Source organism: Armigeres subalbatus, chromosome 3, assembly GCF_024139115.2.
Source record: "Armigeres subalbatus isolate Guangzhou_Male chromosome 3, GZ_Asu_2, whole genome shotgun sequence".
Classification (NCBI taxonomy): domain Eukaryota; kingdom Metazoa; phylum Arthropoda; class Insecta; order Diptera; family Culicidae; genus Armigeres; species Armigeres subalbatus.
The window spans coordinates 171,395,354-171,413,558 of NC_085141.1; the positions used below are offsets into that span (position 1 = coordinate 171,395,354).

General features: G+C 38.6%; 1 protein-coding gene and 1 long non-coding RNA gene across 2 annotated transcripts in view; one reads left to right on the plus strand and one right to left on the minus strand.

Annotated features, from left to right (window-relative positions):
- The window catches only part of LOC134227035 (kinesin-like protein KIF3A), a 112,991-nt gene that overhangs the window by 74,811 nt on the left and 19,975 nt on the right, over window positions 1-18,205 (minus strand). The window lies entirely within an intron of this gene.
- LOC134219363 (uncharacterized) lies at window positions 10,919-11,465 on the plus strand. Its single transcript, XR_009981550.1, has 3 exons — window positions 10,919-11,062; window positions 11,134-11,194; window positions 11,259-11,465. It is a non-coding gene; the product is annotated as an uncharacterized LOC134219363 (long non-coding RNA).

Genomic DNA, 18,205 nt, shown 5'->3' on the forward strand with positions numbered 1-18,205 from the left:
TCCTGGAGGAACTTCCGAAGAAATTCCTGGAACTTCCGAAGGAATTCCTGGAGGAACTTTCGAAGGAATTCCTGTAGGAACTTCCGAAGGAATTCCTGGAGGAACTTCCGAAGGAATTCCTGCAGGAACTTCCGAAGAAATTCCTGGAACTTCCGAAGGAATTCCTGGAGGAACTTCCGGAAAAATTCCTGGAACTTCTGAAGGAATTCCTGAAGGAACTTCCGAAGAAATTCCTGAAACTTCCCAAGGAATTCCTGAAATTTCCCAAGGAATTCCTGGAGGAACTTCCGAAGAAATTCCTGGAACTTCCTAAGGAATTCCTGGTGGAACTTCCGGAAAAATTCCTGGAACTTCCGAAGGAATTCCTGAAGGAACTTCCGAAGAAATTCCTGGAACTTCCGAAGGAATTCCTGGAGGAACTTCCGATGAAATTCCTGGAACTTCCAAAGGAATTCCTGAAGGATTTTCTGAAGAAATTCCTAAAGGAACTTCCGAAGGACTTCGTAGAAGAACTTCCGTAAGAATTGCTGGAGGAACTTCCGAAGAAATTCCTGGTATAATTATTAAATGAAAGATTTTTTGTCGGATTCCTAGAGCAATTCCTGGTTAAATTTAGATGGAATTTCTGGTAGAATGTCCTGACGAATTGGTATTAATTTTTTGGAGAATTCCTGGTCGGACTTCTGAAAAAAAAATGCTTGAGGAACTCTTGAAGGACTGTCTGGTGGATCTTCTGGAGCGATTTCTGTTGAAAATTTAGAAGTATTTCCTTGTTGAGTTCCAGGACGATGTACTGAAGGAACTCTTGGTGCAATGCCTTGACAAATCCCAGATTACTTCTGGAATTCTGTGAGAATTTTTTTTTAATTTTGAAAGAATTGGACTGGTGATGAACGGTGAGCTCGGTGGTCTAGTGGCTTCTGCCTTATAAGCAGGAGGTCGTGGGTTCAATTCCAGGCTCGTCCCTTTCCTACTTTGTTTTTCTATCTTAGTTCTTTCTGTGTTTCACGTTCTACCAGAACGATTCCTACTGTTAAACCTTCAACACTAACAATCCAAAACCTCCCGTGGCACCTATGAGAGCTCGTAGAATTCTCTGCATCTTTCTTAAGTACGTGTCCAACTAACCATCCCTGCTCTTCCTCAGCATTCGCAAGGACGTGGCCAGGACAGATCTCGACTATTGGAGATTGCATTGCTTCCATCTAAGAGATAGTGATTAGTCAAAAACCAATATCTGTGGTAACGGATGAAAGTGTTGCTACTCTCATACAATAGTCTTGGCTTGTACCACCTACGAATATTTGCGAAATGCTCAAGGCTAATGCTAATTGGACCGGTGATGAATGGTGAACCAAAAGAGACGTACCGGATAGCGTGTAGCGCAGAAGCATTAATCACGAGCTATATCAAGTCTACAAAGAAGAAAATATTGTGAATCGTATAAAATAAGACAGACTTCAGTGGGCTAGTCACTTAGTACGAATTTCGGAAGAAAGCGAAGAACAGCGAAAACAATATTCAACAGTGAATCAGCTAGTGGCCGGCGACTTCGTGGAAGGCCACGAAAATGGTGGCTGCACGTATTGGAATCGGACCTGGAGACCCTAAACGTTCGGGGAAACTGGAGGAACATCGCCGAATATCGACGATTATGGAGTTCTACCTGCAATAAGCCAGGCAGACGCTGCAGACAACCAGGTATCCAGGTAGATATTGTGTTCAGTTTGAAAATTCTGAACAAAAGGTCTTCCTAGAATTTCTAGGAAACACACCCAAGAGTTTCGAAAGAATTTCATTGGGAATTCTGGGGGAGCTACTTTCGGAACTTAGTTGTAATATTCCCAAAACATCAGCAACAATTATTTGCGTGTAATTATTTCCAGGAATTCCAAGATAATTTCTTCAAGAACTCCTAATATCCTCCAGAAATTCCGAAGCATCCTTAGAAGAGTTGATTCATGTGTTCCGGGAGGGCTCCTCCAAGAATTGCTCTAAGAAATATGGAAAATTTTCAGGATTTTCTATTGGACTTCTCCAGGGTAATTCCATTTATAATTCCAAAATAATGAGAATTCAATTCAGTTTTTCTGCTTACATTATAATAAAATCCTTTATTAAAACAAACGTTAACTAACAAAATCAAACTGTTAACACCCCACTCCACTTTATCACTTCACCGGTTTGTACAATCGGTATAGGTTCTCTCCCATTCGAGCTCATGAGTGCTTTCTTCGGTTCCGAAATGGTGAAAATTCCGCCTGATGTGAAGTGCCGCGAGATGTATCCGTGGTCGTCCTGATTCTCTTCGTGCTTTCCTTCGACATTTCCACCGAGACTGGTTTATGTGGGACTTTTCGAAACAGATCGTCGATAAGATGTCCTGTGGAGCAGTGATGCAAAGCATTGCGCCATGGCGAATTATGGAACGGGTGTTTGTAAATATTCTGCATGGTCGATTACGCCGTAGAAGCCGTCATCAGTTCCTCAGAGGTTGTTCCGCTCCAAAAGTGCTGGTGCAGAATCCGGGATTGGCACAGCGGATTATTCCAGAGATCATCTCATCAGTTGCGAAACATAATAGGGATCTTGACTCGAAACAAAACACACCGACCTTCATCACTTTCACAAATTTGAGACAACTGGGAATATCGTAACAATTTCTCAAGTATTGCTATCTGCTTGTTTTTTCCGCCATAAATGGATTTCCGTCTCTTGGATCTTTGTCGAATGAAACCGATTCCGCCGATTCTATGCCGTAAAAAAAAGTGAAAACCTGAACTTCCTTCCGTTCACCGGCCACCGCAACTGAGAATGTTTTGAAAATGATAGCAAAGCAAACAGCAAAAGTCATCGTTTATTATTTATGATTTTATCATTCTCACACACATACATTCTCACTACCGTGTGGAGCGAAAAGTGGCTGCGTACTTAATACGAGTTTGAAGCTTACCGTTCGAAGTATTAACTTTAATACCAGATTAAAGAAAATCCGTATTAAATCGAGTATTATCCTCGTTGGTGCTTACCAGCGTAGAACTAATAATAAAGAACAGTCAAAATAAAAACAAAATAAACTTTCATTTCAAAAACATTGTAGTGCGTTTGAGAGTGAAGGTAGTTAAAATAATAGCAATATTGACATTCCTGAAACAAAAATTTTGCACTCGTTAATTTGACAGTGTTATACTTTCTACTGAAAATCACTAATAGATTTTCTTGTAATTACCAACGATTCTCTTAATTTTACCAACGATTTTTTTGTGTGATGTACTCAATTTCCGCCAAAAAAGTTGGAGTGTAACCTTGTTTAAAGTTGATAATCAATTTTAATATTCACCTCTTGCTTACATGAATATGTCCACTGTCAATGTCACTGTCTATCTGTAGCACTTTTTCATAAACACTACTTTTTTGCTACGGCCGTGGTCATTGCTCTGGTTCTATTTTGTACTTTTTGTATTGTGATTCTTGAGATAATATAGCATTTTGCTCATTCACCTCTGCCTCGCTTAGTTGTGCGCCGCTAAGGCATTTTATCATATTGTGGTACTTACACAACTCAAGTTTAGAATATGAAATAACAAATTAAACACAATTGCACCACTAAGATCCACTTAAACAATATACCAAACTCAACGGAGGCGAAAGAAAAGCAAAAAACTACTAAAACTCGAACAATTCCCATGAAGAATATCTTTCCGTAATAGGACGACTATATGTTGCATACCTTAGAAGCGAATGTGGAAAAGCTCACCGAAAGCTCGCATCGGTTTGACATTGGTTTATTTACTTTTTGCTTGGCGCACAACTCGGCGCATAGGACCCGGCGCGTAACCGGTGAGCCAGTCTGCTAATTTTAGAAGAGAATCGCAATACGAATAACCGCACAAAAGTAGAGCGCAAGAACCAACCGCAGACGGCGGTCGTAACGAAACTGTGAAATTTTACTTGGTTGGTAAAGATTTGGAATTTTTAATGTTTTTACGTTGATAACCAATAGTTCCAATAGGCTTAAAAAATGCTGGAGAGTTGCCGATTCGATTGATAATAAAATCTCGAAAATCCATTGAAAGATAAAGGAGCTATTTGCGTTTGAAATCTCTCTCAATTTCACGACGGTCTCAAATTTGGAAATTTCCGTTTTACACCCTGTATCAGAGTCTTCCCCTTAGACGTAGTTTACGTAAAAATCGTTGCAATCTTCTATTGCAACGATTAACTCCTTGTACCCTTAGTATAAAATAGGTTAAGTTTAGTTTAAGTTGAAAACATTGAAATTCCTACATGGTTCAATTCAACCAGAGGAAAAAAAATCTAACTGCCAGAGGCAATTGAAATGTATTAATAATAACTAAAAATATGACATAGTAAATAAGGATGATAGTGTTAAGAAAACACGGAACACCTAGTCTAAGAGATGAATGCATGTATTAGATAATTAGCAAATAAAATTAGTAAAAAAAAAAAAAACGAAGCGAGGCAAACCGGAGGCATGGCATTGAAGCTAGCGGTGACAAGGCAGGGAAAAGAAGACGATAATAACAACAACAGCAACGGTAGCGGGGCGTCAATCCCGACAACAGAGATGCATCCTGGGGTAGCATTGTGCACCTCGACTCGGAACAAACCATGCAAATTGTCTTATGAAAGAGCTGTCGAAAAGGGATGCGCAATGAGGCCCTTGAACACGAAAATGCGTGTTTGTGTTCAAAATGTTCTGAACACAACACACTGTTCAAGAGCACTGACCCAACATAGCAACTTGTATCCTAGGAGCTGGGGCCCTCCTTAGCCGTGCGGTAAGATGCGCGGCTACAAAGCAAGACCATGCTGAGGGTGGCTGGGTTCGATTCCCGGTGCCGGTCTAGGCAATTTTCGGATTGGAATTTGTCTCGACTTCCCTGGGCATAAAAGTATCATCATGTTAGCCTCATGATATACGAATGCAAAAATGGTAACTTGGCTTAGAAACCTCGCAGTTAATAACTGTGGAAGTGCTTAATGAACACTAAGCTGCGAGGTGGCTCTTTCCCAGTGTGGGGATGTAATGCTAATAAGAAGAAGAAGAAGATCCTACACAGAGAAAAATAAAATTGGGATTCCAACATTTTTCTACTTTTATTGCAACAATATGCGAAATTTGGTATTTTTAAGAGTCAAAACTTTCAAATCAAATGCAAAATTGATTGACCCCAAAGTTTTTTTTCAGTTTGATGTTCTGGTTTTCACAGACAAAATTCTCAGGACAAAATTAATAAAATAGTCAAACGAAGTTTAACATTTTACATTTTTGGCAGCACTGCCAGGAATAAATAATGTCCCTGGCAGCCCACAAGTATCCGTCAGTGACAATTGTGAAAAATAAAAGATTCAACGCGAGAAATCACTATCTATTGTAAATAATTTGAAATTTATTAATAATTTATTGGTTTATTATTAATAAAAACTGTCAACTATTTTTCAGGTCAACAGGTCCTGATGGACGATCGGATGGTTGATATAATATAATCCTTGGAAAAAGCTCATTCCTCTCGGGCACAAGCAAGCCAATTTGTCTATGCCGGATCTCCGACAGCAGCTGGCGGGTGGATTGGACGACGGTCATCTGATAATGTTCAACATGGACGACGGCGACTAACAGGAGAAGATACCCATCTATAAATCACGAGTCAAAGCGATGGCATTTGTTAGAGATTTTATGGCTACTACTTCTGTTGCTGGTGATGTCAGATTTCAGATGTCAGATCGGAAAAGATTTCAAGGAAATTTGCACAACAAACTTCGGGCGCAGACGGATCAGAGGACAATAAAGGTTAGGCGTAAGAAGTTGAAGAGGATTTGGACGATCGGTGAATACGAATGACCCTTTTCGAAAAGCAGTCGAGTGAATATCCGCTTCGAATCCGAACTCGGCTGATTGGTTTGATCGGGACTGATCCAAGAGCTTACTAACGAAGACGACTATCACCGCTATTCAAGCTCAATCTGGAATCGCAGCACCCGAGACCCCGGTTGGAGATCAACCGATGCGATTAACGCCGAATATGGATCAGCTGCATTTGTGTCCGCTGCGAATGCTGTCTTTGGGGCAAATGCCAGCGTTAAAGCCTCGTCATCACCAACAATTATTGACCTGGACTAGGAGGCTGCTCACCAGGAGAAGATATTTATTACCAATAATAATAATTAATTTATAAATAATAAACGTGATAATTTAGTTTGGCGTATTTCACTTGTTTTGAATATCAATGCATTTTACACACTTTCAATTTTGAAAGAAAAATGTTATTTTGAGAAGTTTGATACACATTTAGTGTTGAGAGGAAAATGTTATTTTGAAAGTTTAAATACACATTTAGTTTTGAGAGGTAATTGTTATTTTGAAAAGTTGGCTCTTGTAAAAGTTCATTCTGAAGTGACACTTTTAGAATTGTAAATTCAACAATGTTATACTTTCTACTGAAAATCACTAACTGATTTTCTTAATTTTACCAACGTTTCTTTCAATTTCACCAACGATTTTTTTTGTGTGTAGGAAAACAAATTCAAGCGTCGGCGGCATGCTGCAGATTTTTTGTCTTGTAATGGGACACGTGGGCATCTAACGGATAGAAATCAAGCATGCTCATATGTTTTTGCATATTCACTGGCTAGAGCGCTGCACTGGGTGATTACCAAGGTTTGGGAGGATGAGGTTCTGCCGCAGGAGTGGATGGAAAGTGTCGTGTCTACAAAAAGGGCGATAAGCTGGATTGTAGCAACTACCGTGCAATCACATTGCTGCACGCCGCCTACAAGGTACTCTCCTAATTTTTACTAACTAACGACTAACACCAATTGCAAGAGAGTTCGTAGGGCAGTACCAGGCGGGATTATGGGTGAACGCTCTACCACAGACCAGGTGGCGAATGCCGCGAATACAACGTGCCCACACATCATCTATTTATCGACTTTAAAGCCGCATATGATACAATCGATCGGGACCAGCTATGGCAGCTAATGCACGAAAACAGATTTCAGGATAAACTAATACGGTTACTCAAGACGACGATGGATCGGTTGATGTACGTAGTTTGAGTTTCAGGGGCATTCTCGAGTCCCTTCGAAACGCGTAGGGGGTTACGACAAGGTGATGGTCTTTCGTGTCTGCTATTCAACATCGCTTTCGAGAGAGTAATACGAAGGGCAGGGATTGATGTACTTCGTCTTCGACGTGTTGATGACTAGTCCAATCCGTTTAGCTTCGATTTTCAGTCTGATGTAGGCTTCCTCCATCCTCTCAAAGTTACGTGCCATGATATCAATGTCGTCGGCGAAGCCAAACAACTGGACGGACTTCGTGAAAATCGTACCATGCATCTCTGCTCGACAATAGCCGAAGCGGAAACCACGGAGGACTTGACTTAACCATGCCTTTAAATATACTCCTTTGTCAGCCGAAGACGCCATCAATTCTTCTTTTTGCCTTTCTCTATTTCTCTAAGCTATTTTTTCATGTATACGTAAGGGCTATATATTCACTCCAAAAATATACTTTTTATAGAAGGTCCGGAGACCCAAAGTGTTATATACCAATTGACTCAGTTCAACGAATTAAGGTGATGTCGATGTGGGTGTGTAAGAGATGGGCGCTCCGCTCAGGATTGCAGATTCCTTAAATTGAACTATTTAACCGTGGATCTTTTTTAACCCTTTCAGGCCAAACAGAAAACTGGATGTATAAAATCGCCCCGATGGATAAAAATGAACACTCTCTTCTGCAAAATTGCTTGAAATTTTTGAAAAACTGCCCTATCAGGGAAAAATATCAGGCACGGTGAAGTTACGAAAGAGAAATTTTTAGGTGTATTGGCAGCGGATTGCATTGTTTAAAAATAAGAGTTTTAGTCAAACGTATCCGTAGAGTTACTGTGATGTCCAATAAACTATTTTTTAAGTTCCTTGGACGTCCTAGACCTTCCAAACATTCATTGAGTTTAGGACATAAAATCAACAGCTGCAAGAAAATCGTTTTCCAGTACTGAAAGCTTCAATATGTATTCAATTATGTCCATTACACTTCCCAGGAGGACAAAGGATATCGTAGGATACTTTGAGATATTCTGGGCAATCCAAATTATCCTCGAGTTCGGGACTTAAGATCTACAGCTGCTTAGAAGCTTTGGTATTCAAAGCTTCAATATTCGTTCAATTATATCCATTACACCTCCCGGGAGGTAAACGGATATGGTAAGATAGTTGTGAGATATTCTGGACAATCCAAATTGTCCTTGAGTGAACAATCCAAACTGTCTTTGAGATCGAGGTTTGAGATCTACAGCCACAAAAAATCTTTTGAAATGTTGGTGCTGGTATATTCAACTGGAATAATCACATACATATAGTAACTTTGAGAAAATTTGAAATGTTGGTGCCGATAAATTGAAGCTTTGAACGACGGAAACCCAAAGTAACCATTAGCACTATATTTTGCCTTTTCGGCTAAATAAAGATATATCAGCCAGACTCTATAAGCCAGTATAAAGCATGTTTGCACTGTGACGCCGTATAGTCGCACGTACGGATTTTTTATATGCTTACGGTTAGCTGTAAAATGAACTGCTGTGCCTGTAGATTACATGTTCTGAACTCAAAGACGGTTTTGATGACCCAGGATGTCCCAAAAACCATCTTCACATATCTCCTGGTCTCATTGAATATGTTATGGACATTCTTGAATACATATCCATGTTTCTAGTGACGAGAAAAGCTAGTTTCGTAGCTGTAGATCGCAAGTTCGGAACTCAAGGACAGTTTGAATGACCCAGGATATCCCAAAACCATCTAACCATGTCTTCTGATCTTCATGAATATGTTATAAATATGGTTGAATATATAACCAAGGTTGGAGCGACGAAAAAAGTTAGAGCGGTTCCGGAGACGATCCAGCCTAGGGCTGAAAGTCTCCACACAAAAAAGTTAGGGTGATTGTTGTAGATCGCATGTTCTGACTTCAAGGATAGTTTGGAAGACCCAGGATATCCCAAAATGTCTCTTGATCTTCATAAATATATTATGGATATAGTTTTTTTTGTGGTGGTTACAATGGGAGCTGTCCCTTGCTATTAATCTACACTGTACCCCGCCCATATTGGCTTCTATGAGCCTCCCGTTTTTCATCATCACACAGACGTTCCTAAGCGATGTTGCTCATGTGGTCACTGTTGTGGGCCGTGTTGATGAAAACAAGGATTTGTATAATAGCCCACCCCCATCATTATAAGCACTTAGTATTGTCCAACTACCATCACTAACATCAACATCACTCTTTTCTTCTTCTTTACCTTTACAAAAGTATATGAGTTTTTCTGCCACTACGAATCATTTCACTCAGTATAAGCAATGAATGGATATTAGTAAATGTCATTTTATTATTTATGAGTTTTTTTAAATGGGATTCTCAAATTAGTGTAGTGTTATATTTAATATCAGTCGGATTTAATAAGGTAGCTTGTTTATTTTCTAATTTCAGTTAGAGATTAATATAATAAGTGATCAATTTGATTACAGCATAGCTGGGCCTTTCGACGATAATATCGATTTATTGAATAATTTTTCCTCAATGTGGTCCACGTTGTCTTGTAACTGATCTAGCAGGAAATAATGAGCACTCCATTTTATAACTTATTTTTAACATAAACGTTGACTATGATAAAATTATGAGAAGCTTCTTCTAAAGTAACTCTCTAGTACAGGATGCTAGACTTGGATCAGCTAAATAGTATCTTCAAAATCAAAACTATGTCGCATAGGACATTAAACTACGAAGCCAATGTTGAATACATTCAAATGAATTATAGATTGTTGTGAAAGGAGGTGTCTGTATCGATTACCTATTTTGACATTATTCAGTTACAACACAATAGGAGGCTAAGCACAATTGACTGACTATTAAGGTGGTTAAACAACAAAGCCACAAATCGGCCATCTTGGAAACCACGTGTTTTTTCTAGTGATTTTTCAAATGCACGAATTGAGAGAACCACAACGCCCATGGGGATGATACATCCGAAGATCATTTATTTACTTATGCTAAACTGCCCATGATCGCATATTTATAACATTCGCATTTTTATTCTTTTTGTAAAAAGCCTGTGAATTCTTTAGAAAGCTCAATTTACTGCATCTAGTCCCACAACAGTACAAAAGGCTTTACTGTCTTGCTTATCTGTGGTAAGCTGAAAATGATTGAGTTTGTGAGGAGGATTGACAAACGATTTACAAAATCAACCAAAACGCAAATGTTACAAATATGCGATCATGGGCAGTAAACAATCGACTTAAATTTCAGCTTTGAATTTTCGATAATAGGAGTAGACAACCGTGTGGTGAATTTAAAATTCACCACATGGCTTATTTGTATAATTACCTTAAAAGGCTCTTTATTCAATAAATTCAGTCGAATTATACCACACCTCCCTTAGCTTCTATCCGCGACATGTAGCACGCACCCTGTCGGTCATTGAGGAAACCGAATAGGAGTATACGAACTTACAATTCAATTCCCAAAATCTATACCACTTTCTTCGTATGTATTCAAATAGATTACAACCCCCAGTTCGTAGACTCCTACACTGAGCCAAAACAGCAACCTAAAATCGACTGATTTGGCTTTCCCCTCATTCAAAATATCGTTTCATCCGCAAGCGAATGCTGCGCCACTGTGTATGACATACTCATGTAAAATCGAAAGAAAATCATCCGAGCAACAAACAATGCTTGTAACGCCTGTTGAATGATGTGTCACACATATTCCTAATGCATATATAACGAAGTAGAATCGTTGAGATATCGGATGATATTTGCTTTGGTAAGGCACCACAACGATGTTCATTCGGTATTGGTATGCATTAATCATTGTGTTTCATATGAAGGTGTGGGTTGGTTTAGCGAGTACTTGCCTGGCGCAAATCAACAATAGTCGCCATGTTTTGTTCTCCTGCCGAATCAGTCCGTGTTATTTCTCTTCGTAAGTTGATTTCAATCGCCATTACTATCAGGCGCCATGCATGGATTTGCGGTACGTATAAATTGAATAAATAATTAATTGCATAAAAAAATTGCATAAAATAATTGAAATTTTGTTTTTAGCCAGTAATATTCGTCTTGCTCGTCATCACCAACTTATTTACTTGCGCTCGCGCAGCATCCGGTAAGTAGAAACATTTGTCTAGGGAATACGCAAAGTGAATTAAAGTGAGTTTTATTTTGTTCAGGATTTTGACGCGACGGACGCTGGCTGTGATGATATGCTGGTTCCGACAAAAGAATAGTCCCGTTAGAAGACCGTACGCTACGAAATGCCCCGCTATGAAGGCCAAAGAATGACCACATTCCGGTAGAGGTGCCATGATACTCACATGAAATCAAATAAACGATACGTAAATAAAATATGGATATGACTTAACAAAATTATTTGTTATTGTATTATTATTGTATTATACATAAAATGGCATTAAAACTATTATTTAGCTTTCAAATTGAAAAACATTTTCAAATTAAAATAAGTTCAAAACCATCCTGAAATCATCTGATGACCGAATGTTTTTCACCTCCACACCATCTGTATTGGATAATGGAAATGGGATGACTGTCATACGCAACGCACGCGGGCGAATGGGAGCTGGCAAATGACGATCATCCTGAAAGTGAATGATTATCGTTAAGGGGCGGAACCAAATCAATTATCAGTCGCTATCAGGATGAAGATTTGGTTCAGTGTACCAGCACAGATTACAATTCTCCTAGAATATATCAATATTTGTGGAGAATTATAATCCAAAGCCCAGGGAGAATATTAGACGAATCCATTTTGTAATAATTTTTTAAATAATGATTCTTTTTAGAATTTTCTTAATCGCGTCAAATATGGTGCCTCCACGGTATGCAATATGAACTGAAAAACAAATGTTGCAAATATACATTGACTCGCATTCTTATGTGACAGACGCCAGTGTGACATAGCAAAGAAGATCATCAGTTCTTATTCATTGAAGATGAATGTTAGTCCCAAGCACAGATCTTTTGGTTCTCTGTGCAAGAACAAATAATTTATTGTTTTTTTTCACAATGTACGCATAGCTCGGATATCATTGTACTTCGTTCGGTTACGTATTGCTAATTCCGTTCATAAATTCCAACACGGACATCATATTGCAGTAGTCGGGCCGATACACTGCTTGGTTTCCTGTGATAAAAGCCCGTGTTTCCGTGCGCGCGTCATTTTCATTCTGGATGTCACGGCGAGCAGACCAGGGCGTCCAGAAGCGGTCCCAGATGACAACGGCTGTCTCAGCGGTGGTGGTGCGGATGAAATTTTTTCGGTCGGTGGTGGTGGCGGTCGTGGAAGCAGCGGCACATCATTATCATCCGTGTCCCATCTTCGGATCTGGCAATCGACGGCGTTCGTTAGGCGAATCATCGGATGGCGGTCGCGCGCAGTGGCTGCTGATGAGCACATAAGTGGCAATTAATCGGTTCTTTCAGGACCATTTATATTTGGGAAAAGGTTGTTGAAATAATTTTCTAGAGTGCAACCGTTAGGAACTGGAAAATTCTTCGGTGAAATTTTCTAGCGTAATTCGGAGTTATGATTTTAGTGATTGAGAAAGTTGATATTAGACGAGCTTTCTTCATAAAACAAAGCATAATTGTTTGGCATCGGTAGCGGAATCATAGCATTAGCACCGACGAACCGACGTGTCACCTAATGGAAAATAATTCAAATTTGCTCTACGACGCCATGATGAAAAATCATCAAACACTACCGCCACCTCTATAATGGCTCCGAAGTTTTCAGGCTCAGCCACAAACCTACGTGTATTAACATTGCAGCGAAGTTGTGTCTTAGCGCATTTGACAGGAGCTCGCCCGCAAAAGCGAATGACCGTTAAAAGTATGAGACAATCAGAGAGCGCCAGTGACAGTCGGTTCGTCGGTGGCATTAGTCCGGTCCGAACATAGGCTGTCATCGGAAGATTGCTCAGCAATTTATTCACTAACTGGCGTTTGCACGATTTGGATGTTGTCGGCACAACATGAAATTTTCCCGCAGATTAATTTATTTTTCCTGTTGATTGAAAAGAAATCGGTTCCGAGATGAACTTTATCAAAGCGCAACCCTAACGTCGTAGTTGAATCCCAAGTAATCGGAAGAGACCATGCAAACAATTGAATCGCATTATGACTGAAGAAAATTGTATCATGGCGTATTGATGTTTGCTACAGTTTTTCATGCTACGTCTAAGGGAAGACTCAGATACAGGGTTTAAAATGGAAATTTCCAAATTCGAGACTGTCACAAAACATGGATTTCAAACGCTAACAGCGTCATCTTTCGATGGATTTTCGACATTTGCTTATCAATCGATTCGAAACCTACAATTTGACAATTCTGATACTATTGATTATCATTATTGCTTAATTTTTTACAACAAATATGATTTTGAAAAGTATCACCGGCGCGTGCTTACTCACAATCTACATGCTGATACATTTATAGTTACATCAAACAACTGAAAACCGAAATACGCCTCCAAAATTACGAGGTGACAATGTTAGAAAGAGAAAAGATAGGAAAAAATAACACGGTGTGTAGTGCCTCCCAGTCACCTTAGGGAAGATCCTTTAATTACGTAACGCAAAATTGGGCATTTCAACCACCTCCTCCCCTATATCACACTTTTTGTATGAAGCATCTAAAATTATGTATGGGTCGTCACTTCAACCCCCTCCCATCTAAGCGTTACGTAATTTGTGGACGCTCCAAAGCCACTTTCATTGATGGTAGCCGATCGTTATTCATTTATCAAATATCATATCATATCATAGCATATCAAAGAATATTGTGGCCAAATTCCAAATTTGGTCAACAAAACCCTGACAATAATAGAACAAACCTGCCAAAGCCGTCATTCCCTATTTCAGACAAGAAAATTCAATCTGAGCGCTGCTAATGTTGATGACGACGACCGCGCGACCCACACCATCGCCGGAATAAAATTTCCGGTAGGGCTCCGCCGATGCCGAACCACTGGTAGTGGTATCACTACCACGGTCTGCTCTCGCGACATCTCAGACGAAATGACCGCGCGCCGGAAGGGTTGCTTTCTTGTAATCAATAAAGTTGAACCTGTGCCACGCCCCTTTGGGGGGTGTGATGGTTACACAATATTTGCAGTCATACCGGACAACAAAGAGGCGGGACTAATGATATCTTTGATTATAAGAAAACTGCTCTCCCGCGCCTGGCATTTCAGCACCTAAAACCATGGATGAGTTGAATCATCGTATGTTTCTGTATGTAAATGTAGAATTACTGTATGTAGACTCACTGTATGGAATCGGCGCGTCAAACGGAGAAGCTGCAAAATGTTTGCATGGATGACTATCTACCAATATTATAATTCCTGAATCGTGCTCTCTTGATTCTACTACCGACGGAAAACAATCTGCCATCATCAAATGAGTTTCTTTGATCAAAATTCATCTCGCCTCAAGTTGTGACATAAGAGCTACTTTCAGGATGGCAATCGTTAAGAAATTACGGCTTTGGCAGGCTTTGTTCTATTATTTCAGGGGTTTTCTGTAACTATTATGCTCAAATTTGGCCAACATTTTCTTGCATATCAAAATATTGTGCCAAATTTCTAAAATTTGGTCAACAAAACCCCTGACAATAGAACTAAACCTCCAAACCGTCATTCCCCTACTTCATACAATGAAATTTAATCTGAGCGCTGCTAATGTGCGACGACCGCGCGACCCACACCATCGCCGGAAATAAACTTCTGGTAGGTGCTCCGCCGATGCCAAAGGTGGTACCACGGTCTGCTCTTCGACATCTCAAACAATGGCTCGCGCGAAAGAGCTTCTTTCTTGTAATCAATAAAGTTGAACCTGTAGCCGCGCCCCTTTGGTGAGTGTGTGACGGTTACACAATTTGCATTCCGAAGACACAAAAAGGCGGGACTATAGGCCATCTTTTGATTATAAGAAAACTGCTCAGGTTTCATTTAAAATGTCGTGGAGTGTTCCAGCATCGGCAGGTTGCTGAGAGAATTAATCGTTCTTCTGAGGGCCACCATTCTATACAAAGGAAGAGGCGAGGCGAATATTATTCAAAGAGCAAATTAGCCACTTGGCGACGCCATAATGTTGCCGTCCGTAGCAGAATCACGATTGCGCCCGGTAGAATAATATGAATTCATGGAATGGCATCAGTGGCAGCCAAGTGAAAATGTCGGAAGTGAATCACAAGCGTGCGTCGGAGGGAGTTGCTGGAGTAAATATATTCTATGAATGGTAAATTAGTAATGTGAACGCATTTTGACGTGAACTAGGGAGACTCTGATACAGGGTATAAGATGAAAATTTCAATAGGGACCTCACGTAGTCATGTAAGATTAAAAGATAATCTTTATCTTCTGATGGATTTTGAGATTTATATATCAAATGAATCGGAAACTACCAATGTGCAAATGTTATTGAAATTTTGATTATCAACGTTAAACTAGTGGAAATTTCAATTTCTTCCAAACCAAAAAAATTCAGACCCAATCAATAATCCTGCAACCCAACACGGACATAGAGTTTGTTTACAGTCCTTTCGCCCATCGCTCCTTTCTATGCATAAAAGACTCGTGTCTCATACGCGCACGTCATTTTCGTTCGAGCATTCTCAGAGAGCGGACACAATTAAACAAACAAAACTAAACTTCTCATATTATATAAAACTCGAGAATTAAAATTTTGACTTAATGAATATATCAGCTACTTTCAAAATGTAAATTTTAATTGTCGTATCCAACAAATTTTATGTTTTGAATATTGCTCGAACCGGTTTGTCTCAAAAGTAATCAAAAGAACAATTTTATTATTCATGAATTATGGGTCTTCTAGGTTCTTTTTCACCAAACGGTTTTACAGGTTTACGTCGGGCGCTCGTGCCCTGTGCACAACCCTTATAATTTTTTATTTCCAAAAATGGGTAAATAGCTAATTGAAAATTTAGCATTTTGCTGTTTTCTGTAATTTTGCTTTTCTTTCGTATACCCTGAGCCTGTGCGCCGCCGCCCCCCGCCTGACGTTTATTGACGCTAGACGCCGGTCAAGGTGTCCCGCATATCGCCGATTGACTCCACGCCGCCGAATTTCGTATTTCACGCCGATGAACAGAGAGCCAACACAGAAATCACAGAATGTAGTCCCGGATAAAAAATATGATTAGAATATTATAAATTTTACTGTTACATCACCATGTAAAACATAGAAATTACCATTGAATGTAATGGAATTTTAACAACTCAATCACGAGACAATTGTTTTCCACGACTAAATGAATGGTAAATGGGACTTTTACAATAAAAAGGGGGTTGTTATGTTCTTTATAATAAAAAATCGAAAAATTTTCATACAAAATTCAAAACAATTGATTCAACGGTTCTTATGGATGATTTCAAGGCCAAAACAATAGAAAACAATGTGTTTCAAATGTTTTCTCATTTTTTATTGTTTTACAGTAGAAATACAATGGGATTTTAAATAAATTTTACTTCAATCTCGACTTCAATATACAATAAAATACAATTCAATTTAATGATGTACAATTTATTTTATTGTATACTATTTCAATTTAGTTTTAAATTTTATTTGTAATCAGTAAATTAAATTTTGTTTTTTTTAAATATATTTTGATAATTCTACTTCAGTTTTAATTAAATTAATTCACTTTAATTTAATTTCAATTTGATTTTAGTTCAATTTGTGTTCGAATTAAATTAAAATTATTAGTGGTATTGTTAAGTGCGTTAACTGCTGTTCAGACGGGATTCATAAACGTAGATTTCAGTCGCCAATGATGCAACCGCTATACACTGAAGCCGCTGTAACTATTGCTGCTCGCATTTTTTCCTGTGAAAGACGTAAATTATAAGATCATGTCAGGTTTCTTACAAAAGTATAAGCCGAGAAAAAACAAAAGTTACCTGTTTAATTTTTTATTGTATTAGTCGCCGAACGATATTGAATCATCAGTGATGGTGGCATGCAGCAGTGTTTATCATTAATTCTCGTTAACTTTTCAAGGACCTAAGCATTTTTTGAATTAATTTAGATAGCGCAATCAACAGAACACAGAAAGCTATTGATTGCACTATTGAAATTAATTCATAAAAAGTCAGACCTTTGAAATTAAGCGAAATTCTGAAAGGAACAAGGATGCATGTTAATAAAAAATCTGCGAACTGCTTCGGCGGTGTAAATCAAGGGACCCTTCCTGAAGGTCTTTCACGTAAAAACAATAATTTACTGAGCACATACATTCCAAAACTTATACTTTTCATTAACTTTTTGTTAGTGCTTTTGGTATGGGATCATTCATCAGATGGCATAATGAATTAGTGTATTGATATTTTCGAATAGGTTTTGCTTATAAGGTTTTAATTTATAAGTTTTTTCTTTACGTGTTGAAAGATTTATCCCACATCAAAATGATCCGGTATCATGATGATAACACTAATATAGATACCTTGATAGATACTCACCACGGTACAGCGGGAAATGATCGGCCGTTGCTTGCTCAGAATCATTATTGTCGGCGTAGCATCAACTTAGAATTCGGAAGTCGGACTTCCGAACCGAACTTTCTTCGAAATTTTATCTGTCAAACTAATTGATGTGTTGTTTAGCATCTTTAGGCGAATTCAGCACTACTTCCAGTTGGGAGAAAATCTGTATCTGGATCTGGATCTGTATCTGGAGAAAAATCCAACATCGATATAAAAAGCGTACTAACTTTGTACCGGATAGATTATAAACCTTCGTTCTTCGTCTTCTCACTAATCACACTAATCAGCTGATCTAAATCCAGTCATTCTCCAAGTAAAATTAAAAGTGAAAGATTTTGTTCCTTTGAATTTTAAATTTAAATTATCAGAACATGAATATTTCAAGACCTGCAATTAAAACATATATTTGAAAATCGGTAGAATTTTCATGTAACAATGAAAGTTATTGTTATTTTTGTTTTCAATTGTATTCCATTAACATAATGAATCAATGAAATTACAAATTATATTTTATTTTCTTTAAAACGGATTATCTGATCTCCGAGATGGAATACAATTTGTTTAATTTTGGTTGAGCAATATAAAACATAATTATT